Source organism: Triturus cristatus, chromosome 3_2 (assembly GCF_964204655.1).
Source record: "Triturus cristatus chromosome 3_2, aTriCri1.1, whole genome shotgun sequence".
NCBI classification, from domain to species: domain Eukaryota; kingdom Metazoa; phylum Chordata; class Amphibia; order Caudata; family Salamandridae; genus Triturus; species Triturus cristatus.
The window spans coordinates 1,080,112,004-1,080,125,811 of record NC_140584.1 but is presented as its reverse complement, the minus strand read 5'-3'; the positions used below and the strand labels follow the sequence as shown (position 1 = coordinate 1,080,125,811).

The following is a 13,808-nucleotide window of genomic DNA, read 5'->3' as shown; positions in this document are numbered from 1 at the left end:
CTGTGAGGAACAAGATCATGGACCTCTAGATATAAAATGGACTGTCCTCAAACACATAAGAGGAAGATGCTCAGACTCCATACTCGAGGTTTAAAGCTAAACCCATCTTACGACTGGGGGCAACTGAGAATGGCCTCAATGAAATGAGCGAAATAATGCACTGTATTTGAGCAAACAGTGGAACCGGCACCAGGACATGCCACTAATTCAGCCACCACGACGCGTAGCTGCCACATCAAATACAACACATGTTCACATCAGCTCCTCCAAGCATAGGGCCGTAGTTCCATCCATTCACAACCACATATAAAGAGGTTTCCGCAGGCCATGACCTACAAAAGCAACAGGCTACATTATCAACCTTTCTCCAACCTGTCCAAAAAAAGACCAGTTCTCAATAAAACTCAGTTGCAGAAAAGATTAATTTTGAAAAATTGTGAAACTCACCCAAACTACTCCGAATTAACAACAAACCTTCCCAAAAAACCCAGATTGGTTGTAACCATTCATCAAACACGCAGAATAGGGGGCATAGACGATGCCGCCCGAATTACCTAGGCAACCAATGGAACCAACAAAGGAAGTCAGGCACCAGCCAGGCACTTAACGCTAACCCGGAAGCTACGCCCCCCCACCCACGTTCAACGCAACTCGCGGAAACCAGGAAGTGAAAAAGGCTGCAAGTCCCACAACCGGAAATAAGCAACCCAGGCATCGCCGTGGACTTCGGGGAAAGAGAGGAACCGTGAAATCGCCAACGGGAGCAATTTGAAGCAAGCAACCCCCCCGGCAAAGGCAGGAGAAGCATCACACACGAAGAGAGCACGAGGATCAGGACCGTCATATGAAACCCACCTCTCCAAAGTAAGAAAGGGACTGATAGGAGGGTTGTTCATAGGTTTCCCACCGGGAGCACGGGTCAACAACACCTTTGAGAGCCGCACAAAACCGACTTATATAACTAAAAAGAGGCACATGCACAATCGAGCATGCACATGGTTTTTGGCACCTCGCTTAGAACCGAGGAAGAATATAACACACCCCATAACCAGCTCGTATAGCCCCTAGATGTCTAAATTCACTGGTACGCAATCCCCACTACCACACCATAAGGGTGGCAATTTTTCAAAAAAATGAAAATGAGCATGAATGAGTATCTAGCAGCACAACCATCCAAACCTGGCATGTCTCCAAACATGAGTACCAATACACATGTTAATTTAAGGGTGTGTAAGTCACCATATGCATAATACTAATCAGTCAATACCTTCCTCCCCATGTAACCCACAGGCCACAGGAATCTAAGAATACAAGGCGTCATGCCTACCACCCCTCATGGAAGAATCTTTCTGTGAGGGGCCCCTGCATATTTTCTAGGAAACAAGCAGGTTCCTAAATGACAAAACCACGGTATGTTATAAGTAGATGTCTGAAAAAACACAATGGTACAATAACTGTTCCCATTTAGAAGCAAACACGAGTGACAAATGCTTTATCCAACTTTGTCCCTTAATATATTCACACTGTCCTTCAAAGAAGATACACTGCCCTGAGGAAGACCTTCCATTCAACCCAGGTCCAACCAAGAAAGTCGAAACACTTTGGCATATCACAAACTGAGGCCAAGAGCCACCACGGACAAGTGATTGGGGCACAAAGGGCATAATAAACTAAAGCACAATTAAGGTTGCTTAGACAATAAAAAATCAATCTTTGCTCTGACCTTCACAGGACCTCACTCTATTACTAAAAACGTATGAGGACACAACGAGAATAGATCCCAACATTAAATTCCAGTTGGACACCTGCGCATAAATTGTACATAAATTATCTATGTGTAAAATGTAATGTCTACCTTTGTTTCATTAACTCTCTTTCTTTGATTTTTCTGTGTTTGTAAATTTCTGAGTAACATGTAAAAATGTATGTCACTGTTCTACCTTAATGAGAAAATAAAGATTTGAAATCTAAAAATAGAAAAAGATATAATCTCAAGTTAAGTACCTGGCTCATGAGTATTAATTTGACTAAACCAGGTGGGTTTACACATAAAGCATGCCACGGAAAAAAACACTAGTTTTACTGAAGATCAAACCCCAGTAAGTACTGTTCATTAGTTGAACCAAAGGAGGGAGAATATTGTAGCTCCTTCTCGTTCAAAACAAACATAAGCTATGGTCAAAGAGGTATAGTTTTTCAGAAACTTAATATTGATTCCAGCCTCCTTAGTCCACAACCGAATCACTCCCCATTAGGAGACCCACTAGTGGGCCTGCAGCACACATTATCCGACCCACTTAAGTAGTCTTTTAAACATGTTTCAGTATTGCTATTGCTGCCTAATTCTTTTGCCAGGCCAAATCCTCCTTTTTAATCCACCCATAGCGTGTAGTGTAGTGAGCTGCCGAACATGGTCATGGTGTAGTCTAGTGATCGGCTGTACATGGTCTAGTGTTCCAGCATATGCTCTATGTAACCAGCCACTCACCTCACATACATCCATCGCTGGTGTCACCGGTCAGGTGACCCTGCCAAAAAAGAAAAACGCCTGGCACACGTGCCCTGGGCCAGTTCCAGACAGTATCACTTTGTGTCTGTGTGGGTATTAGAGCTGCCTGAGGGCCTAAGGCCCTAAACATTACATAGGGTAGGTCCCAAACAGCCCATGGGCAGGGTCCAGTGTATTTAAAAAGTAAAACATGTACTTTTAAGTTTTACATGTCCTTGTAGTGAAAAATTCTTACATTGTTTTTTTACACTACTGCAAGGCATATCTCTCTCATAGGACAACATTGGGTTGCCTTATTACATTTAATAAGTGCTAATTTATTAATTGGACCCTCAGACCCAACTCTTCACTACACTCCGGGACCTGTGGAAACCTCAGAAGAAGGCCTTCTCTGCTGCTTTGCTACCAGAAGGACTGCCACTCTGCTGACTGCTGCCCTGCTAGCTGAGAAGGAATACCTGGCCTACACCCTTCATCCCAGGCTCAAGTGACTCCAAAGGTCAGTGCTTACCTCCTGTTTTGAGCTACAGGGATATAACAAGCTCCAGAGGCTCCCTGCAACTGCCCAGCTGACCTGCTGCCTGAACCTGCCTGAGCCCTACTGGCCTCTGCTGATGTGAGTTCCTGAGCCCCAAGTGGTGACCTGCATGTCCTGTACCCTTGATGTGGTCGCAGTTTAAATCTCTTGAAGTTTTGTACTCTTCGCGAACGTGAACCAGTCCTTTCACGCAAAGATCTTGCAGGCCGCCAACTCGAAGTTCTGGTGACTCTGACTCTTCGTGCTACAGCGACTGCCAGCAACACCCGAACAATGCAAAATTTGCACTTCAGGCCAACGTGAAGCTCCAGCAACGACCATCCGTGACGACAGACAGGATCCTCACACTGCTTCGACGACAATCCGCAATGTTCTCCCTGCTTCTCTCAGCCCTTTCATAATGGACTTTGAAGGTAACTCTTTCAACAGCCTGTGGTATCCTCTTCCTCCCTGTTTCATGTTGAAGGTTCCATAGAACATAGAACACTGTTTGATGGTGTCGGGATTCTCGGTGCATCACTGGCTGACTGGCTACTGATGGGCTGAGGTGTTAATGAATAAACCTCTATGCTGAAGTTTACCTACGTTTTCTTCATTGTTAAGAACTTTACACATCCTTCATCTGGTCCCTGTATCTGGCCGACCCCAATCGCAGTTGGCCTGAACTTGTGACTTTCACTCAGTCTCATACGGCCTTGAATGGCACTTTGTGCTTTTAGACAATTTTCTTACGAGAAATCTTTAAAATTGCATATCTTTGGTTCTATTTTTTGTGATCTTGGTATAAAATAATTTAAGACAATTATGTAATGTGTTGCGCACACCTGTTACAGTGGAGTGATTTGGCCGGTTTGGGCCAGTACAGTCCAGCACAATCTCGCAGATAGCATCAGAGTGGTGTAGCCTAGTAAGAGAAGTGCTCACAGCGAAAATATCGAGAGGATTTGTTAGGTCAGATCATCTTTGAGGAAATTTCTTCCACATTTTTTTGGCCCCTGAAGAAGAGACTGTGGGTCCCGAAATGCATTGAGCAGCGAAAAAATTATATTGTGGACTGTACAGATGGAGACACAAGCATTTTCATTAACAGAATCTTTCCATAATTTTGTAATGCATATTGAAGACTTTTATTTTGATTTTGTTGAAATTGCTTGACATGATGTGAAATTATACACACAAGTAATTTCTAAAAACTTGTGGTTTGAAAATGTATTTCAAAATGTATTTCGATGTTGAATACATTTTGCCAAAGCATTGTATAATGATGGTTTTAATTGTTAGTTACACACAATGTTAAACATGCAGAGGAGCAAACATTGGGTTTTTCAGGCAAATTTCGTCTTGAATATTTTCTCTCATAAAATAATTTAATACATTTTACTCTATTTTTCTAACTTGGTGTGGGATTTTTCTTGTGTTGCGTTTTCACTTTGTTACTGATGAAATGCACATCCTTCCCAGACTTTAATGACTCTTTGAATATGTTTTGTAGCTTTTTTAGGGGCATATCAACAACAACCGGCGATAATTATCGCTGAGCGCACTTAGCGCTCGGATAATTATAATTATCGCCGGCTAGCACCGATTTTTATCGCTGAGATAGCGTGCTATTAGCAACGCTTATCTCATCAGCGATAAAAATCCTAGCGCTAACTGGCTAACGTGAGATTATCGCTGGAAACCCAGCGATAATCTCACGTTAGCTTGTTGATAGGGACTCACAAACTTAGCCATGATATCCTCCTTCCATAGGATATCATGGCTAAGTCAGTCCTTAGCAGGTGTTAGGAAAGTAGCGATAACAGGTGTTATCGCTACTTTCCCTGATGCTATGCTTCATAGCGTGGGGCTTGATGATAGGAGAAATGTCGCTTAGCGACATTTCTCCTATCATGTCAGGTCAGGAACGCCCACTTTGCATCTCATTAGAGATGCAAAGCTGGGCATTGGAAATCCCCACGCTAAAGCAAGGTTTCATGCGTTAGCGTGACCTTGCTAATATAGCGATAAAATTATCGCCGCTTTTCGTCCGAAAACGGCAGCTAAAGCGGCGATAATTTTTTATCGCCTCGTTGTAAATATGCCCCTTAGTTACTTTTATATTCCTCAATTTATGTATTACTCTTGTATGTTGTCTTGTGTTTTCCTGATGTACAGCGCTCTCATACCGGAAAGTATCATGTTCGTGCTATATAAAACACTTTAAATAAATAAAATAAACAATGAAAATCATGGTGTGACTTGGCTAATACGAAACCCACTGTACAGCTCTCATTCTCTTTAGCAGGTGGCAAGTTAAACACCGGATACAGATGTTCCATTCTGCACTGCGAACATAAATCCTGGAAGTGTGGACCCAGGTCAGAATTTCAGGATGCTCCTCAAGCTGTTTATAAGTGAAATGAGCCTGATGACAAAGTATTTGCACACAAAAGTTCCGCTTTTGGTGCTTCAATACCTCATATATGAATATGAACCCACTTTTGATATTAACAAATCATGAATTTTCACGTGTAAATTACATTTTCACACCTTACAATATTCCTCTCTGATATGATATTCAGTGTGAGACATTCTTCTGGGACATAACAGCTTGGGGAAGTCCCAATGTGAATAATCTTACATAAGTAGGTGACTAAACACGAACCTGCAAATTTGTGGGTATTCACAATTCACATGCCCAAGACTGGTGCTCTGAGTGGAACAGACAGTCAGATCTGAAACACTGACTTTCCCAAACATGAGACTATAGACACATTTAAAACTTAAATCAATAGAAATAAATAGTGTCAAGAAATTAAGGGGCATATTATCAAGCACGGCGTTAAAATTATTGCCGCTTTAGCGGCAGAAAACCGCCGCTAAAGCGGCGATAATGGGCTTGATAATATGCCCTAGAGAATTCCCATAGAAGCCCATATTGACACCAGAACATGGGCTTCTATGGGAATTCTCCACGGCAAATTATCAAGCCCATTATCGACGCTTTAGCGGCAGTTTTCTGCCGCTAAAGCGGCAACAATTTTAACGCAGTTTCTTGATAATATGCCCCTAAATGCACAATAGGCCAATAAGGACAAATGAATTTAAAAAAGACAAAAAAACATAAAGTATACATACAAACACAGGTTGAGGCATACGGTCGCGAGACCTAATAACCCATGGGACCCCTCCATTTTGAGCCATCCTTAGCTAGGCTTAAAACTCCTAACATTGCTTAGGGACCGTCAGAAACATCATTTGTTGTAGACAACATCTAACTGGTCAAGGGGCATATTTACAAGCTGGCGTTAAAAAATTATCGCCGCTTTTACGGCTGTTTTCGGCCGAAAAGCGTCGATAATTTTATCACCTAATTAGCAAGGCCATGCTAACACGTGAAACCTTGCTTTAGCATGGGGATTCCTAACGCTCAGCTTTGCATCTCTAATGAGATGCAAAGTGGGCGTTCCTGACCTAACATGACAGAAGAAGTGTCGCTAAGCGACATTTCTCCTATCATCAAGCCCCACGCTATGAAGCATAGCGGCAGGAAAAGTAGCAATAACCCCTGTTATCGCTACTTTCCTTACTCCTGCTTCAGGACTGACTTAGCCATGATATCCTATGGAAGGTGGATATCATGGCTAAGTATGTGAGGCCCTATCAACAAGCTAACGCCACACTACGTGAGATTATCGCTGGGTTTCCAGCGATAATATCACGTTAGGCAGTTACCGTGAGGATTTTTATCGCTTTTGAGATAAGCGTTGCTAATAGCACGCTATCTCAGCGATAAAAATCCACGTTACCTGGCGATAATTATCCTCACGCTTAGAGCGCTGAGCGCTAATTATCGCCGGGTTTTGCTGATATGACCCCAAGTTTCTTAGTACTGTGAGATCAAAGAAAATGTGCACAGTGGTTCTTTGAGAATTGAAGCTGAATGCTCTCTTCTAAGGGATAGGGTACCAACAGACGGATAAGGCGGGCGCCACCTTGTGGTAACAACAAGTTACTGAAAAAGGCCCAAAATGGGTTAATTAATCTGGGGAGCACCGTCCACAGGTAAAATTATATTTTACCAAGAGCTCTGAAAATAATGGAACACTGGAGTACCCATAATGCCCCTTGACACATGTTTCGACATTGTCTAATCTTTCTCCTTCATAACACGATTTCAGACTTGATAATATATCTGAAAGCAATTAATATCAGTGCAGCAGAGCACACCATTTTTCCGAGCTTAAGGTTGCAGCAAGGGGCCACCAAATAAAGTAATCCGCAACGACATATGCAAATTGCTTTTCCAAAAAAATCCTCGAGTCCTTTGGCTGAACCTCACGACCGTCTTTGAATATCGCAGCTGACTTTCCGCAGAATGACCAAGGATCCTAACTTGGCTTTTGAAGGTGACTTTCAATGACGTGGTCAGTCAGCATCCTGACTGCAGTACAAAGCTTCCCTTCCTCTCCATCAGTCTTTAGCTGTCATTACAGCCCTTTTCCATCCCACATCTTTCACCGCGTTCATTACGAAGCGGAACCCCGGAGACGCCGCGTATTTTGATAGATTGTCCAGCCCGATAAAGTCCTTCGATCTAAATCCAGTTTATAACAAGGTGCCCCCGTGGCGTCATTTTACAGAGTGAATCATGTCAGGGGGTTAGAGCGCTTTAAAGTACCTCACTGAATGACTGACCTTCGTAAAAGAAAGTTTTACATTGATAAATACATTAATATTAGTTGCAGGGTTACAAATGCTGGTTCATCTAATTAAAAAAAAATAAAAAAAATTTAGGGGCATATTTACAAGGCGGCGATAGGAAATTATCGCCGCTTTTGTGGCCGTTTTCGGCCGAAAAACGGCGATAATGTTATCGCCTAATTAGCAAGGTCACGCTAACGCGTGAAACCTTGCATTAGCGCACCTATTCTTAACGCCCAGCTTTGCATCTCTAATGAGATGCAAAGTGGGAGTTCTTGACCTGACATGACTGGAGAAATGTCGCTAAGCGACATTTCTCTTATCATCAAGCCCCACGCTATGAAGCATAGCGGCAGGAAAAGTAGCAATAACCCCTGTTATCGCTACTTTCCTTACGCCTGCTTCAGGACTGACTTAGCCATGATATCCTATGGAAGGTGGATATCATGGCTAAGTATGTGAGGCCCTATCAGCAAGCTAACTGCCTAACGTGAGATTATCGCTGGAAACCAAGCGATAATCTCACGTTAGGCAGTTAGCGCTAGGATTTTTATCGCTTTTGAGATAAGCGTTGCTAATAACACGCTATCTCAGCGATAAAAATCCACGCTAGCCGGCTAAAATTATCCTAGCGCTAAGTGCACTTAGTGATAATTATCGCCGGTTGTTGCTGATATGCCCTTTAATTCCTAATAGGCTTTTTTCATCATTTTTGGGCAATGCCGATTTTTCAGTGTTGTCTCGCAAGTCACGGGCACAAACCTAACTCATGACTGCATATTTCAAAGTGCACATCAGGAAAGTAGAGAGAAGATATCAGGGCGCGGGTCAGGGTTTCCCCCGGGTTGTCTAGTCATAGGGAACAATTAACTATCAAAGGGGGGCGTGCTGGTTTTCTCCAATAAATAAGGGCTCGATGTACTAAAAGCCTGGTCACAAAAAATGCTTGCAAATCGTGCTCTGATCTTTTTGCAACCTTATAAGTCACAGCGCTAAATTTCCAGAACGACCTGCCGAATGAAAGTTAGTTTTGCAGGCCGCCTTTTAGGACTCCCATTATTGCCTACAAACACATAAATGGTGGACTGCAAGGACTAAGAGACCACGGGGCATATTAACAAGCCAGGTGATAAAATTATCGCCGCTTTAGCGGCAGAAAATTTCCGCTAAAACCGCGATAATGGGCTTGATAATATGCTCTATTGAATTCCAATTGAAGCCCATGTTAGATGTGAAGGACATCTAACATGGGCTTCAATTGGAATTCCATAGAGCATATTATCAAGCCCATTATCGCCGTTTTAGCGGCCGTTTTCTGGCGCTAAAGCGGCGATAATTTTATCGCCTGGCTTGTTAATATGCCCCTACAATCCCTATGTCTGCTTTTCCAAATGTGATGTTTCTTTTTAAGCCGCTCCTGTTCCCTAAAGAAACAGGATCATTTAAAAAACATGTTTTCTTATCCGTATAACATCCCAGCGCCAAGAGGCCTATCGGTGTACGTGCACTTTATAAATTCCCCCTAACAAAACATAACATTGGGGCTGCCCACAGCATTTACTGAGTACAAGGTGTCCCAAGGATGCACCTTCCCCTTTGTGAATCAGTTACCACAACCTTTGAGGTGCCTGTAACTGATCATTGGTTCCCAACCCCAAATGGTTTTGCGAACCACTGAATCATAGCAGATCCCACTGTCACCAACCCTCCTAATTGTGACTCCGAATCGGTCTGGCTCACAAAATGGTTTTAGAAAGCCAAAAAAGCAATTTTTCAGTTGCAAACAATTGCATATTGTGAATCACCGGGTTTGTCATGGCAAACTGGCTTTGCACATCAGGCCGCGACGTTGAAAATTCACCTCCTGATCCTCCATTACTCTTCAGGTACATTGTTTTAAAGCAGAAAACAAGAAAGAAAGGATTGGGTTTCCTGCATGATCCTGTCAGAAATGGGATTATTAATTTGGGAGAGGGGACACCCTTACCAACTCTGGTTTGAACAAAATACAGCCCTGAGAGAATTTCTTCCCAACCACTGGTATCTATGGCACAAGCAGCAAGCAGTTTCATGGAAAATGCTAACTTCAAGCTGTACCAACAATTTTAAAGTAAAGAACACGTGACAATAAAATTCCCAAACCAATTTCGATTAAAGAAAAAATGTAATTGTGAGAATTTGGGTTACTGGGATAGGGAGTTAAACCTTACTCAAGCAGTAAACACAATCCTTGCGAGGGTGAGGCATAAGCAAACGCCAAATTAACCTGTGCTCAACCCTCAGATAGCTTGGTACAGAGAAATCAAGCTTGACTCAAAGTCAATGTGGAAAATATTTATGTAGCACTTCAAACAGTAATAAAATGAAAACCACAACATGAATAAAATGCCACATCAATTTAGAAAAAAAAGAGTAAGTTTTAATAAATAAATTGACCAAAGCAACAAAAATTCAATCCGTAGAACAGGAAATTTTCAGGTTTAAAGATTTCAGTAAACATAGTGTCAAAAAGCACAAATATCTGGCTGCGCTGATAGTGATCTTTTGTTTATCAGTCCATATGACTGTTGGAGCAAAGAGGCAGAAATCTAACTGGGCAATGTATTTATGAACATATGTGGCTAGGAGGATTTATCGCTCCCCAGTGATCTCTTGTTTAGATTTACTCAACAATTGTTGGCTGGATCATGTGAGGTGTGACAGTGTTATATATGTTCGAATTGTATTTCTGACCCTGAATATTGTTAATATGGTTTTTGTGTATGTTCAAGAGAAAACTGCAAGTACCAAATAAGAAAAGTCTTGTCAGATCAGTACACCTAAAGTCTCATGTTTTGGTTATATTGTATGTATTTTGCATATTAACTATATGGTTGGATTGAAAGACCAACAAATTGAAAAGTATATTTGAAATCATTTCTCAACGGAGCATTTCTACTTTGTACAACTTTCTAAAAGTGGCATGTTAAGAATTGTAACTTAAAAACCGACTTCACCATGTAAGAGAATTTTACATTACCATTCCAAAATACCAATCATGAACTAGTTACTGGCTCCCATTTGGAAATTATTAGATCCAATAAGGTAACTTCAATGTTAGCTTATGGGAGAGGTAGCCCTTGTAGTAGTGAAAAACAAATGTATGAGTCTTTTACTACCAGGATCCGTAAAACTTGAAAGTACATGTCCTACGTTTTAAATATACTGCACCCTGCCCTCTAGGCTGCCCAAGGCCTACCCTAGGGGTGACCTATATGTATTAAATAGGAAGGTTTGGGCCTGGCGAAAGGTTTATTTGCCTAAGTCAGAAATGGCAGGTTAACACTGCACACACAGGCTGCAATGGCAGGCCGCAAACATGCTGAAAGTGCTACTCAAATCAGTGGCACAATCAGTGCTGCAGGCCCAATATTAGCATTTTATTCACAGGCCCTGGGTACATGTAGTACCACTTTACTAGTGACTTACAGGGAAACTAAATATACCAATTGGGTATAGCCAATTCTACCATGTTTTAAGGAGAAAGCGCAGGTACTTTAGCACTCATTAGCAGTGGTAAAGTGCAGTGACGGCTGGCATGTAAGGAGGGCAGTGAGGGCAGTGGAGCTGGAGGGGAAAAAAGTTATTAACAAATAAAAAATACACTTACCTTTGATCCTGGCGTGATGTCCTACTCGCTCAAGTCCAAGCAGGCGGGACAAAGATGCGGCAGTAACCAATCCTGGGGCTGCTTTCATGCAGCATGTAAGCAGCGCCAGGATTGGAGGGAGAGGCCTCTCTCGCCGCTCCTGAGGGTACTGGAGTCCTATGTGTTCTCTAACCCAGCTGTCTAAAGGCCATTTCCTCTATGGATGCGACAGCACTTTGACGAGGGAATGTGAGCCCCCTTGCAGGCGGGTGCAGTGAGTGACCGCTCCCCCATGAAAGGGGATGTAGGGTGTGGCTTGCAAGACCATTTCCTGTCTCCACAGGGCTTCTGTCGTGGTGTGCTATGACAGTGCCAAAGATGTTGTTTTGCATACCGTCATTGTTTTACCAGAGAGCTTATTTGCCTCTGCACCCACGTCTGTTGTATGGCACTGGCGCAAAGGCAAAGGTATGTACCCATTTTCATGGGGCCATGCACCCATGCCAATGTTTGTGCGGCACCTGGAGTTGGCGCTTGCGTTATGAGAGCACCTGGCACATTGGTATCGAAGAAGAGCACACACAGCGGCTACAGCACCTTTTGTTATTCAAATAATTTTTGGGGGAATCCAAGGCAGGTGGAGACAAGTTGCACCCCCAGGGCAGTTGGATGATGCGGCCTGTGGTGTATTTTTTTACAATTCCTAGCATTTGTCATTCGATACAGTTGATGTCTCATGACCTGTGAACAAAAGAATCACACCTGCATCTCTTTCATGAATATCTGTGATTTTATTGTGAATCTTAGAGCTATTTAGGACATTTTGAAAATATGTAGTTCATTGAAAAAAGTGATTGACAATGTGTGTGAGTGTTGTCTGATCCCAGCAGCAGTGTTGAGGCTGTCTCTGTCATCTGCTTCAGCTTCATCCTCATCATCATACTTTGTCTCCAGGGGCTGTTGTTCTTCATCCCTGGGCACATTCGTTTTCACAAATATATTGTGGAGTATTGCACAAACTACATCTTACAGACCATTTTGGGTGAATACAGCAGCCTGCCACCGGATAGGTCCATGCAATGAAACCTGCCCTTGAACAGGACAAAGCTACTCTTGATCACGTTTCATGTTCAGCAATGTGCATGGTTGTAGGTCTGTTGAAGGTCTGTCTGGGGGTGTCAAAATGGGGTCATTAGCAACGTCTGTAGGCCATATCCTTGATCAGCTGTAAGTGAAAAGTAAGAGAACTGTCTTAACTGTTATTCATCCTTGACAATACATAACATATGGTGTATGTTATGTATGCTGCTATTTTCTGCAATATTACTGACAGTATGATTAAATGGAGTTCTCCACATATAGTTGCACATTGTTTGTGACTTATGTCGCTTAACTTGCTGTGTGCCATGTCAAATGTGTGACGGGATGGTACATTGCTGGCCTTGAGTTACTGACTGCAATTTGTAATTGCTTGGATTCTGTAATGGATACCTGGGTCCCTATTATGTATGGTACCCACTTTTACTGTTTGCGCATGGCACACCGTGGAGTCTGTGTACTGGACGCAAACATGGAAAGTGAGACCTATTACATATATTGTGCTGAACCCATGGCCGCCACTTATTCATGTTAGCATGAGGGCAGCACATTCAAGTGAAATGCATAGAAGCTTCCAATCAGCTTCCCTGTGTTTTACTGTGCATATGGAACGTCACATGCAATTTGAGAGGGAATTTCATATTCCCTTGCAGGCTGGTGCAGTGATTGGCTGCATCCACATGCAAGGTGAAGTCTGTGGGAGCCATGGGACACACTTTCACCCCTCCTGAGGGCTGCTCTATGTGGACACACCGACAGCGCACCACCTTCAAGGTGCACATAATGAGGACTTTTTAGACTCTGTGCCTGGTCCTGTGTTACAGTGCAGGCATAGAGCCAAGGGCATTTCCTTATTTGCATGAGGTACACCACCATGCAAGAGAGGAGACGCCCCCTTCAGACAGCAATGTTGACTTATGGGCACCAGTGCTTTCAGCATTACAAGGTGAGGTACATGCATCTGTAGACACCTCTGTAATTACAGTGTGCCCTGGAGGAGCAGATAGAGGGCACATAGGCCCGTGGCACCCCCAGGGCACTTTCTGTTTGCTGCCAATAGTGCATGTACCCTTCTACTGTATGTTGTGTGCTTATAGTGGATATTTGTGTTATCCTTTGCACAATAACTTCTTGGGTCAGTATTACATGAGGCGCTGAGATGTGCCAGATGTCCAGCTTTTGTTACAGAGCACTGGTATGTGAACTATTGAAAGGTCATTGTATGGCCAAATACAGTGACCTTTCAAGTGAAAAAACAGAATGTCAGGCTAACCTTCTTTTATAATGTCTGAATGAACTGCTCAAAACAGGTTTTGATTAAACCATTAGGTTGCCCTTGACTGTAAACA

General features: G+C 42.8%; 1 protein-coding gene and 1 long non-coding RNA gene across 2 annotated transcripts in view; both read left to right on the top strand.

Annotated features, from left to right (window-relative positions):
* Window positions 1–13,808, top strand: part of CALN1 (calneuron 1) — a 1,196,285-nt gene that overhangs the window by 679,152 nt on the left and 503,325 nt on the right. The gene's annotated exons all lie outside the window — the stretch shown is intronic.
* On the top strand, window positions 668–5,276 carry LOC146859156 (uncharacterized). The gene is made up of 2 exons (XR_014980067.1): window positions 668–864; window positions 2,846–5,276. It is a non-coding gene; the product is annotated as an uncharacterized LOC146859156 (long non-coding RNA).